Consider the following 13,644-nt stretch of genomic DNA (forward strand, 5'->3'; position numbering starts at 1 on the left):
TGAGGATGGAGACCTTCATGATGATCTACTTCCACTTAATAGTAAATATATTTTCTCTTCCTTGTGATCTTTTAAATAACATTTTCTCTTCTCTAGCTTGTTTTATTATAAGAATACAGTATATAATACAGATAACATACAAAATACATCTGACTAGACTGTTCTATGCTATCGGGAAGGCATCCAGTCAACAGTAGGCTATTAGTAGTTAGTTTTGGGGAAGTCAAAAGTCATATGCAGATTTTCAGTTGTGCAGGGAGTCAACATTCCTAAGCCTCGCGTTGTTTAAGCGTCGACTGTGATTTATATCTTACCTTTTTCCAGAAAGAATTTAGATTAACTCACAAAAATGTGTCAAATATATCAGAAGAACACAAACCAATAGTAGGTAAAAAAGATGAGGCAAAGGAAAAATGAGAATGGGGACATAAACAGAGCCAGGAATGAGGCCCATAGAAAAATGCATGCCAAGAATTTATATGCCCTGGCTAAGAGTTGGTGCTAAACCTTTTAACACCTAAGGGCGAAAAGATGAGAAAGAACTTGGTAAATCAGAGAAAGACCAAGGGAGGTAGATAGGGTGGGTGTGGAAGGAGCTAGCAAATATAGAGAAAAGAGGCAGAGTCTGTGAGAGACTTTGACTAAAGCTGAATCACCTTCAGGAGAGGGTGCTGTTGTATTGTGGACTCAGCATATGGGAAACAAAACTTCACCTCTAAATAGTGATATATTAAGTTGGCTAAAGAAAAGTACAAGATTGACAATAGCTGACACTTATACAGAGTCTGGAGGACAGATTGCACATTGAAACACGTGCTTCTGGCTGGGCACCGTGGCTCATGCCTATAATCCTAGCACTTTGGGAGGCTGAGGCAGGAGGATTGCTTGAGCCCAGGAGTTCAAATCCAATCTGAGCAACATAGCAAGACTCCATCTCTACAACAAATAAAAAAATTAGCCAGGTATGGTGGTCCATGCCTGTAGTCCCAGCTACTTGAGAGACTGAGGCAGGAAGATCCCTTGAGCCCAGGAATTTGAGGTTGCAGTGAACTATGATGATGCTACTGCACTCTACCTCAGGCAACAGAGCAAGACCTTGTCAAAAAAAGAAAGAGGGAAAGAAAGCAAGCAAGCAAGCAAGCTAGCTGCAATTCTGCAAATGACACTAAGCTCTCTAGGCACCAAGGTGCCAAGACTACCAGAGTGGGAAGCAAGATGATGGCTGTGGCCCATACATGTGGGCACCAGATGGACTGAAAGCTATTGGTCCAAACATAGATTGTACCATGAGACTAAGCTCCCTGTCTTCACTGAAGAAAACATCTCTTGGATTTTCAGGTCCAAGTAATGGCACAGTGGGTAACTTAGACCAACCTCCCAACAAAGATAATGTAATGCAAAACAACAATCATCCTTAATGTGGAGCACAAAACACTTGTCTATACTGAAAGTCAATAATGGAATCTACAAATGCTGCTAGACCTAATAAGTGAGTTTAGCAGGGTTGTAGGATACAATATCAATATACAAAACCAACTATATCTCTATACATTAGGCATAAGCAGAAATTGCAATTAAAAAAACCAGTACCATTTTCAGCAGCATCAAAAAATGAAATACTTAGAGATAAATATGAAAAATGGTGTGAAAGACCTATACACTAAAAGATATAAAATACTGCTAAGAGAAATTTTTAAAAATCTAAATACATGGAGAGCTATTTCATGTTCATGAGTCAGAAGGAAGCTTAATATTGTTAAGACTTCAATTCTCTCCAAATTGATCTAGATTCAAAGCAATCCCAACCAAAATCCCAGATGGCTCTTTTGAAGAAATTAACAAGCTGGTTCTAAAGAACTTAGAATAACTGAAACAATTCTGAAAAAGAAGAACAAAGTTAAAGGACTAACACTGCCTGATTTCAAAGGAAACTTCAGGGAATGATGGATAAGGTGATTATCTTCATGGTTTCAGGGATATATGCATATGTCAAAATTCAACAAGTTGCACACTTTAAATATGTGCAGCTTCTTGAATGACAATTATACCTCAAAAAAGCTGTTTTAAAAAATATTTTTGGAGATACTGAAAGAGAAAAAAAAGATGAAAACACTGCCTTGGTGCCGGACCTTCCCTAAATGTGCAGGCTCAGTTTTTAAAGAATCGTGGACAACACAGGCTGAATTCATGTGTTAGAGCTAGGTCTTGGCTCTCTGCCGACCTCTTTCTAAAATCTTCCAAAGCAAAGAGATTTCTTTCCTAACCACTAGAACAGAACACCCTTGGGCAGAGATAGGAAGAAATTCAGTGTCCTCTGCCTCTTATAACTAAGACCTGTGAGTTTATTTCAAAGAGTATGTCAGGTACATTATGTACATGTGCTAGGCATACCTCCTTCTTGCCATTTTCAGTTCTCCATTCATTTAGCATATGTTAGCTAAGTGCTGAGTACCTGTGAGGCCTTATAATAGGGGACAAGGGCATGAAAAACACAGGCACAATCAGGTTGTGTTATGACTCTTGTGGGTCCTAGGCACTTTTGCCTTTTTGGGTCCCTTCCTCCGTGAACAAAAAAATTTAATTTATATTTTATGACTGTGTTGGTATAAAGACAAATATAATCCAGGCTGGATTTATTGTTATATATCTATTAGTATTATGTTCTTTTTTCAACTAATTTAAAGAACAAGTGAAATTTAAACATTGCTGTGGACCCCTAAAAGTGTCATGGCCCTAGGCACTGGGAAGTTGGCCCCAGGCATAGTCCCTAACCCACAGAGTCTGCTGTCTGGTAAAGGAGACAATCTTTGAACAGATACTCACACTAATAACTAATAATTTGCAGATGTCCTAGGCAAAGGGCCAAGAAAGCGGAAGAGGGAAGGAACTTAACTAAAAGGCCAGTGGTTTCAGCCTATTAAATCAAAAGGGTACTCCATGAAACCAGAGATGTAAACTAAAATTGAATGATGTAGGAGATTGGGCTTTCATCTTAGGACTGGTAAGAAGCCACTGAAGTGCATCAGATGACACAATTATCAGAGAGAAAGGGTAATCCACAGAATAGGAGAAACCATTTTGCAAATCATATATCTAATAAGGACCTGATATTCAGAATATGTATAAAAAACTCCTACAACTCAGCAAGAACAACAACAAAAAAAAAACTCCAATTTAAAAATTGGCAATAAACTTGAATACACATTTCTCCAAAAATATACAAATATCCAATAAATAAATGAAAAGATGCTCAACATCACTAATAACTAGGGAAATACAAATCAAAACCACTATGAGTTACTACTTTGCACCCATGAGGATGGCTACTATCAAAACAACAGAAGATGACAAATGTTGGCAAGGGTGCAGAGAAATTAGAATACATGTGCACAATTTATGGCAATGTAAAATGCTGCAATTGCTATGGAAAACAGAGTGGTCATTCCTCAGAAGATTAAAAATAGAATTACCATGTAATTCAGCAATTTGATTTCTCAAAGAGTTATTTATACATTCATGTTCATAGCAGCATTATTCATAATAGCCAAAAGGGGGAAGCAACCCAAATGTCCACCTACAGATGAATGGATAAAGAAAATGTAATTTATGTATGCAATGGAATATTATACAGCCTTAAAGAGGAAGGAAATTCTGATGCATGCTACAACATGGATGACCCTTCAAGACATTATGATAAGTAAAATAAGACAGTCACAAAAGGACAAGCACTATATGATTCCATTTATACGAGGTATTTAAGCGTAGTCAAATCCACAGAGACAGAAAGAATGGTGGTAGCCAGGGGCTTGAGGGAGAGGAGAATGGGGAGTTGTTATTTAGTGGGTAAAGAGTTTCACTTTTGCAAGATGAAAAGTTCTGGAATTTAGTTGCCTAACAATGTGAATATACTTAACACTACTAAATTGTATACTTAAAAATGGTTAAGATGGTAAATGTTATGTTTTGAGAAACGAATAAATAAAGCCATTAAAGTTGAGCAATGGGGATAGTATAATACAATTAACATATTTTTAAAAGATTTCTCTGACTTTTGTGGAAAGAATGAATGAGAGCATGCAAGAGTGAATCCAGTGACATCTCTTGGCAGGACGTTGCAGAAGTTCAGGTGGGAGATAAGGGTGACTTATCTAGAAATGAAGTGACTTAAAAAGGCAGAGCACATAGAAATGGGTGGATTGGAGCAATATATAGGAGTTAGAATCCATAGAACTTGGTAATTGATGAAGTGTGGAAGTTGAGGAAAAGAAACATATCAATGGTAACTCACTAATTTTGACATGAACAACTAACTGGCTGACAGTGCCATTTACTGAGGCAGGAAACTCTAGAGAAAGAGCTTTTTGCAGGGGAAATGGAATTCCATTTTGAACATACTGAGTTTGAGGCGCCTGTGAGATCCAAATATAAAAGTTGGGTTGGCAGCTGAAAATATAGATCTAGACCTAACAAGAGTCTTTTAAGCTGGAGATGCATCAAAGTGCAGGTGTTTTAAAATAACAGGTATAAATGCAAAGCCGGGTGGGGGTATTGATTTGAGGAGAGGAGAGAACCTGGAACTGAACCCTGAGGAATTCCTAGAGAGTTGAAGTAAGGATAGAAAAGGTCAGCACTACTGTCCTATTTTACAGATGAGAAAATGGTTTTTTGCTGTTCAGTCATTTGAGTTCCTCATATATTCTGAATATTAATCCCTTGTCAGATGAATAGTTTGCAAATATTTTCTCCCATTCTACAGGTTGTCCCTTTGCTCTGTTGATTATTTCTTTTGCTGTGCAGAAGCTTTTTTGGTTAATATAATTTCATTTGTCTATCTTTGCTTTTGTTCCTCTACTTTTGAAGTCTTACCCATAAAATCTTTGCTCAGACCAATATCAAGAGGTGTTTTCTCTTTGTTTTCTTCTAGTAATTTTATAGTTTCTGGTCTTATATTTAAGTCCTTAATCCATTTTGAGTTTATTTTTGTGTATAGTGAGAGATGAGGGTCTAGTTTCATTCTTCTGCATATGTATATCCAGTTTTCCCAGCACCATTTATTGAAGAAACTGTTCTTTCCCCATTGTATGTTCTTGGCACCTTTATCAAAAATTGATTGGCTGTACATATGTGGATTTACTTCTGAATTCTCTATTCTGTTCTATTGGCCTTTGTGTCTGTTTTTATACCAGTACCATGTTGTTTTGGTCATCATAGTTTTGTAGCATATTTTGAAATCAGGTAGTGTGATGCCTCTGGCTTTGTTTTCTTTTGCTTAGGAGTGTTTAGCTATTTGAGGTCTTTTGTGGTTTCATATGAATTTTAGGACTTCTTTTTTTTCTATTTCTGTGAAGAATGTCAATGGTATTTTGATAGGGATTGCATTGAATCTGTAGATCACTTTGAGTAGTATGGTCATTTTAATAATATTTATTCTTCCAATCTATGAACATGGATTGTCATTACATTTTTCTGTGTCCTTTCAATTTCTTTCATCAGTGTTTTGTAGTTTTCATTGTAGAGATCTTTCACCTCCTTTGTTAAATTCATTCCTAGATATCTTATTTAATTTTTGTAGCTATTGTAAATGGGATTGCTTTCTTTATTTCTTTTTCAGCTAGCTTGTTATTGGTGTACAGAAATGCTACTGATTTTTGTAGGTTGATTCTATATCCCACAATATCACAGAATTCATTTATTAGCTATACGAGGTTTTTTGGCAGAGTTTTTGGGTTTTTCTATATGTAAGACCATGTCATCTAAGGACCTAAATAGATATTTTTCAAAAGAAGACATACAAATGGCCAAGAAGTATATGAAAAAATGCTCAACATTACTGATGGTCAGGGAAATGAGAATCAAAACCACTATGAGATATCAGGCCACCCCAGTTAAAATGACTATTATCAAAAAGACAACAAATAACAAATGCTGGCAAAGGTGCAGAGGAAAGGGAGCTCTTGTACACTGCTGGTGGGAATGTAAATTAGTACAGCCATTAAGGAAAACAGGATGGAGGCTTCTCAAAAAACTAAAACTAGAAATACCACATGATCCAGCAATCGTGCTACTGAGTATTTATCCAAAGGAAATAAGTATATCAAAGAGATATCTGCACCCCCTTATTTGCTGCAGCACTATTCACAATAGCCAATATATGGGATCAACCTAAGCGTCCATCAACAGATGAATGGATGAAGAAAATGTGGTGTATACACACCATGGCATATTATTCAGCCATAAAAAAGACTGAAATCCTGTCATTTGCAGCCACATGGAGGAACCTAAAGAACGTTATGTTAAACTAAATGTCAGGCACAGAAAGATAAATACTGCACGTTCTCACTCATGTAGCAGCTAAAAAAGTTGAGCTCATGGAAGTAGAGAATGAAATTGTGGCTATTGGAGGATAGGAAGGGTAGGAAGGAGGGATGGTGGGAGAGGCTGGTTAATGGATGCAAAGTTAACAATTAGATAGGAGAAATACATTCTAGTGTCGTACAGCTGCGGTCCCCAACCCCAGGAACGACCGCTGTGGCCTGCTGGGGGCCGGTGGGGTGGGAGGCGGGCAGTGGGCGGGCTGTCGAGGCTATCGAGGCTTCATCCCTGTTTGCAGCTGCTCTGCGTAGCTCGTATCACCCCGTGGGCGCCACCTCCTGTCAGATCCGCGGTGTCACTGGATTCTCATAGGAGCAGGAACCCTGCTGTGGACTGCGCATGCCAGGGATCTAGGCTGAGTGCTCCTCGTGACAGTCTGGTGCCTGATGATCTGGGGCGGAGCTGGGCGGTGGTGCTGGCGCTGGGGAGGGACTGCAAGTGCGGATTGTCACTGGCAGAGAGATCTGACTGAATAAGGCGTGTGGTGCGCTTGGGTCATCCTGTGACCCTCCCACTCCCCCATGTGACCTTCCCACTCCCCCCCACCCCATGAAAGGATTGTCTTCCATGAAGCCAGTCCCTGTTACCCCACAAAGTTGGGGACTGCTGTCCATAGCACTGTAGCGTGACTGCAGTTAACAATAATATATCGCATATTTTCAAATAGCTACAAGACAGAATTCCAATGTTCCCATCACAAAAAAATGATAAATGCTTGACGTGATAGATACGCTAATTACCCTGATCTGATCACTACGCATAGTATACGCGTATTGAACTATCACTCTGTGCCAAATAAATGTGTACAATTATTACACGACAGTTAAATTTTTAAAATTTTTAAATTAATGAATTAATTACTTTTGTTTTTAAAAATGAGGAAATGGAGGCTCTGGGAGATTTAGCAACTTGCCCAGGATCACATGAGTCGGGAAGGGGCAGGGCCAGGATTTAGACCCGAAATCTATCTTCAACTACTATCCTCCTGCTAAAAAAAAGAAAAAGCAGGAGAGGCCGCAGCGAACTGGGGCATGAGCCTGGTCCTGGATGCCTCTCCTGGCTCCCGGCCAACAGCTGCCTCCCAGGGCAAGTTCCCTCCTCTGACTATGACGCAGTTTCTTCATCTGCAGAATGGAGAACGCGTGACATCCTTTTCTAGTGCACGGGGTTGTGACGAGGACCAGGTGAATCACAGACACAGGCATCTGTCAAGTGTGAAAGATTGTCCAGTAGGGCTACAGCGTCTCTGAATGAGGACAAATCCTCCCTGTGGCTGGCCTACATGTTCTTAAAAGCCAAGGTCATAATCTTCCCATCAATCTACACAAACAACCCAGTGAATGGATTCCACCTCAGTCCCACTTCCTCCTGTTTACCTTTCTCTGGGAACATCAGACCAGCCTAGTTCCCAGTCCCTGCCAGGCCTGTTCTCCCCGAGCTGGGCCACCAGATCCCTGCCTGCAGGCCAGCCCCCCTCTCTGCTGGGCTGGCCCTGACCCAATGCCCGGTGCGGGAAATTGAATCCTTATCCTGTTCCACGGCTTTGGAACTAGAAGCTGCCTTGTTTTCGGCAGAACCCCACCTCATTGCCAGGACTGGAACGTGGCCAGGGGGCAGGAGCCTGAAACCTGATGCTGCTGCCCTGCCTGGACTTCTGAGGAACGTCCAGCCCCGTCCAGCCCTGAGAATTACTGGCCGCTGCCACCTGCCGGCTGCCCTGTTTGCAGCCTCAGGCGGACCTCCTGCTTGGATCACCCCCTTTTCTGAGAAACACAAGCCTAGTGGCTCCTGTGCTACCCCCAGGGCTCTCCATCCTCCAGCAGCCTCAGCTGGGCTCCCCACCCCCTACCCAACACCCCCATCCCCCATCGCCCACCAGTGCCTGCCCCCTCCACAGCCTTACTTCCCTACCCCCTCCATCCCCAAATGTACATGTTCCCCAAGATTTCACACTGATGTCAGCTCTCCTCTCTGACACACTGTCCTTTGCCAATATCATCCACTTCCGGGGTTTCAAGTAGCAGCCCCAGGAGGAAGAGGCCCATGGACATTGAGGTCATTTTCAAGTTAAAATCACCAGGGCTCAAGACCGATGGGCAGGGGAGGGAGGACAGAAGGGCGGGAGTGGAGAAGAAAGCTGAGCCCCGAGAAGGCTGCTGGCCTCTCCCCACAGCTGCAGAGGGAAGGGCTCGATCATCTCTGAATCCTCCCAGCCCTGGGCACACTGCCAGGCACAGATGGGTACAGAGTCTTTGCTGGATGAATGAATGAATGGACGAACAAACGAGTTGCTACTTCCCTCTCTGGGTCCTAGTGCATTTTCTAAGACTGTTCTCCCTCTTGTGTGGGGCACACACAAGGCCCAGAGAGGAAGTGACTAATTAAAGCCAACCAAGTCCAGAGAGGAAACATTAGACTTCCTGTGAGATCTGCCCAGGAAAACATTGCAAGGTGTTTCCTCCGAGAACTCACTGAGTCCCTTCAGGAGGTCAAGAGAAGGTAGAACGGGCACCCAGACTTTGAAACAGCACCCCAGCTCCTGCTGTCTCCCTGAGAGACCTGGGGTCCCACTGGCTTTTGTTCCCACATACTGACATTGTTGCCTAGGTTTATTGCCAGGCACACTGTTGAGCAAGACTTGCCCTTTGTTATCGTCATTTAATCCTCCCAAAGACCTTCTGAGGTGGTCATTATTATTTTCTCCATTTTACAGATAAGGAAATCGAGACGTGAGGTTAAGTAACTTAACCAGGATCCCACAGCTAATAAAAGTGACAGAACTGGGTTGTTTTTTTTTTCCTTTTTACTGAAATGATATTATTTCGTCTTTAGAATATCAGAATGTGCCCACATGCTTAGCTCTGCAGGAATGTGTTCTTTTCAAATCTAGCAATGAACTGCAGAATGGTAGAAGCAGAAGAGCCCCTGAGATGAATCAGTTCCGCCCAGGGTTGGGGAGGAAGGCTGAGCATGCACACGGCAAACCCTCTCCTCCCTGTTTGTTCTGCTCCTAAAATAAAACAGAACCAAAGATAGGAAAGTCACCAAATTAGAGAATTCAGTGTCTCCTTCCTAACCCCCTGTGATGGTATAATTCTAGGACCCATTTCCTGGAGCAAGAAGAAGCTAAGGTCCCCAGAGGGAGGATGTGATTTTGACAGTAGAAGAGGACTGAAGTGCTGTGGTTCCTCCCACCCAGCCAGGGCCTCTCCCCTGAGCCCTCCTCCCCAGATGCCCAGCCTGCAGACTGCAAACCCAGGAGCGGCAAGCCTTCCTGGGATTGGCTCGCTGCAAAGTCAGGCAGCCCCTTCCTTCAACAAACCCTGCCTCCCATCTTCATCCCTAATTGGCATCTTCTATTGCTCTTCCCGGTGACTTCACTTTTCACTCTTGGCTAAAAATGGGCCTCTGGTGATTTATTCTATCCTGGGTGTTGACAAGCTCAAGAAGTTGTGTGGGGCCTGCTGCCAGGCATTCGGGTGACAAAGCATGACTCACCACTCTGAGGTCAGTGGAGGGACAGGAGGCGGGGGAACCAGCTGACAGTATCCGCTGCTCTGTCACCAGGCCTTCTGCCCTCTGCCATGAGGCAGCTACGCTCCAGGAAATCAAAGAGACACCCCAGAAGCCTGTGATGGAGGCAGGACAGGCAGCCCACAGGTCTGTCACATCTCAAGGCTGATTCCGTTTTGTTTCCCACCCCCAGTGCCAAATGCTAAGCTGCCTTTCGGAGAGAGCTCTAAAAGGGAACGGAGAAGCCAGCCTCCCCTGCATCCCCCAATCACATAGTCACACACCCAGAGAAAGAGCCTTAGAGATCATCTAACTCAATCTTCTTATTTTATGGAAAAGAACTTTTTTTTATTTCAGCATCTTACGGGGGTACAAATGTTTAGGTTACAAATATTGCCTTGGCCCCACCTGAGTCAGAGCTTCAAGTGTGTCCATCCCCCAGACGGTGCTCACTGCACTCATTAGGTGTGACTATACCCATCCCCTCCTCCCCCTTCCCACCTGCCCAACACCCGATGAATGTTACTACTATATGTGCACATAAGTCTTGATCAGTTAACACATGGAAAAGAATCGAGGCCCAGAGAGGTCAAGTCACTTGACCAAGGTCACAAAGTGAGTGAGAGGTGGAGTTAGGGCTAGGAGCTGGGTCTCTGTCTCCCAGCCCTGTGCTCAGTCTACTCACCATGGTGTCACTAGGATTAAACTTGTGCTCCTGAATGAACGGGGCTGACTCTTTCCTGCATGAATGGGGGCAAGAAGGGCTGACCTTTAGGATGAGATAACTTTGCTGGAATTTTGGCTTTGCCTTTGTTCCTCTCTCAGATGGGCTCTGTGTTTGGCAGACATCTCCTCTCAGCTTGCAGGGACCCCCGGAGTCCTTGGAGATCAGGGTTAAGAATACCCTCCCCCAGAAATGGTACGTCACTCTGCAGTAAATGCAAACCCAGAAGAGCCACAGACTACTTCTTGGCTCAGACAAGAACCTGCTGCCCTTGTGAGAGTTCCTGCATTCCATCTGGCTGCACAGTGACCCCGTTTCTCTTTTTCTCTCTGTTGACTTTCTGAGTAAACAGTTTGTTAGCTCAGAGGAGACTCAAACTCATGGAATTGGTAAATGAGAAAAGACTACAAAGTTCCTCTAGTCTGAACCTCCTCCACTCCACCAGGAATCCCTCTACAACATCCCCAGATGGACACTCCCCTCAGCTTGCACACGGGAAGGACGGAAAACTCTTCCTTCCTTGCTGATGGCCCCTTCTGCGGCTGGACAGACCCAAGCAACAGAGATGGTGCCGGGCAGGCGTCAGCCACTGTGTGATGCCAGCGTCACCCTTTAGGCTGATGCAAAGAGAGTGTTTTCTCTCCTTTAGACCACAGCTTATGTCTCTGCTCAGGACTTACGGGGACAAGCCAAAGCAGACAGAACCATCCTTGACCTTCCCAAGACTGAGTGTCCCGTCGGTGGGCTGGACAGGGCTCCTGCTAAATTTTGTTTTCCCATCCAATTACTATGAGTTAAAAAAAAAAAAAAATGTTTGCCACATCCCCTAAAAAAATTGAGTAAGGAAAAACAATCAAGGCCAAACGTGTTCATTTGCTTCTTGCTAGCAATTCTGGCCAAAGGTCTGACAGAGAGGCTCTGACCCATCCAAGGTGCTCTGCAATTAGCAGCTTTCATCCTCTTCCCCTTATCATTCACGTAAGCCAGGATATTCACGAGAAATTCCTCATTTGCCATTTCATTCGTTTTGGAAACCACATGTGAGTTTCATCCAGTTAAAAAAGTCAATACCAGGTAGCAATACCAGCGAGGGAGGAAGAGTTGCCTGTTCTTCCCCTTGTGCAAGCGGAGGGGAGCGTCGATCTAGGGGTGTCATAAAGTGGAGTCCTGGTTGAGGGGAGGAGGTTCAGACTAGGCAAAATCAATACCAGGCAGCATTCTAGGGACTATGATAGTGAATGAAACAAAGACACGAGCTTATGAGCTCATGAGCTCATGAGCTTATGTTCTAGCAGGGAAGACAAAGTTCAACCAATAGTTAAACAGTATAACATAACGTCAGGAACTGATGAGCACTATTGAGGAAAACAGAGTAAGGTGAGGGACAAAGGTGACGGAGCTGCTGTTGGTGAGGGAAGGACTGGGAGGGGGCTTGGGGCACAGACGGAGCAGAGTGAGGGATCCCTCCTTGGAAATGTCTGGGGAGTGTTCTAAGATGAAAGAACTGCAAGGAAGCCCTGATTGATGTGCAAATGGGATAAATTAGAGTTTCAAGTGACTTTTCATAGATAGATATCAATGGATAGATATCATTTTCAAGTCAAATTTTGCCAATAGCTGAGAAAATTTAACATGGCATTACCTGCATTTGGAAGTCTTTAGTATTCTTAACCTGATTTCCAGCAGGTGGGACCATCAGGGTATGAATGAAATGGCCTAACAGTCTTACCTTTGTGAAAAGCTCCCTCATATTATCCTTTTTAATGATCGCAACAACCCACAAGGTAGATATTATTATCCACAGCAATGTTACAGATGAGGAAACTGAGGCTGCAATGAGTGAAGTGCCTACAGTGTGGCAGAGCCAAAACCAATAGAACCTGGTGTTGTGATTCCGGTCAGTTCCTCGGTATATGGAAGTACCCAGTTTCTTCAACAAAACGCATAGTATACGCCTGGGCTTGTAAATTTAACCACAAATCAGAACAATATCCAGTATTGGAGATCAATATTGCCATGGTGGTATGGCAGGGCACCGTTTAACTCTCCTTCAATAGTATCTGCTGAGGGAAGCAGAGTTGACTGATAACCCAGTTAGCACCCTTTGGACCCACCTCTCTGTTGGTGTTGAGGCCACACCTCCCCTGGGTGGCTCCTGGCCAGTGGCTGAGCATGGCGGTGGGGGTATGAGTGCTGGCCCATTCCTCCTGGACACAGGCTGCTTCAACAAGCAGCCCTTGGGTTCAAGGATTTCTGCTGACCTGGCCAAGATCCCCTGAGAAACCCACTGCCGTCTGAGGTGTTCCACCCTCCCTCCATCCTTCCACAGGTGGCCGACCTGCACTATGGCCTGATGGCTCTCTCTGCCATCTCCTGCTGCCTCCCCCCTGTCCCCCAGCAAATCTCTCACATGACCAATCCTGTCTTGGCACCTGCTTTTCAGAGAACCCAAACTGGCATAATTTCTAATCTAGTTTTGTTTTACTTCTTTATAAAAGGACTAGCTTATTTGTTCATTATATCTTTGGCTCTCTGGACTTGAAACCCCAAGAGAAAAAAAATGCTTTTTCTCAGTTATTAGAGTCAGACTTTTGGCCTCATTCACTGTCCATTTTAACAAAAACATAAAGGACATTTCTGGGATTTTGCTGGTGCTGATGGAGGTGAGGATTTGGCCTGAGTTGTGGTTTTATCTTAGCAGTTTCCAATCTATTTTCACAGGTCCTTGTCTAAAGCAACACCTCAGCTGCTTTGTTACCTGGCTGTGAATTCCAAGCTTAGAGCTAGTAGCTGTCAGTGTAGACTCAAAAGTATCTAAGTGTTTACAGTAAGCAGTTGGAAAGAAACACTAAAGGCTACTGGAGGCATCTGTTCCAGCACTGTCCAACAGAAATACAACGTGAGCCACACTGGGAAATACAGGCACACGTTTTATTGTGCTTAGCAGACACTGCATATTTTACAAATCCGAAGGTTTGTGCTAATCCTGTATCGAACAAGTCTATCGGCTCCATTTTACCAACAGCTCATGTCTC

The sequence above is a fragment of the Lemur catta genome, chromosome 1, assembly GCF_020740605.2.
Source record: "Lemur catta isolate mLemCat1 chromosome 1, mLemCat1.pri, whole genome shotgun sequence".
Lineage (NCBI taxonomy): Eukaryota > Metazoa > Chordata > Mammalia > Primates > Lemuridae > Lemur > Lemur catta.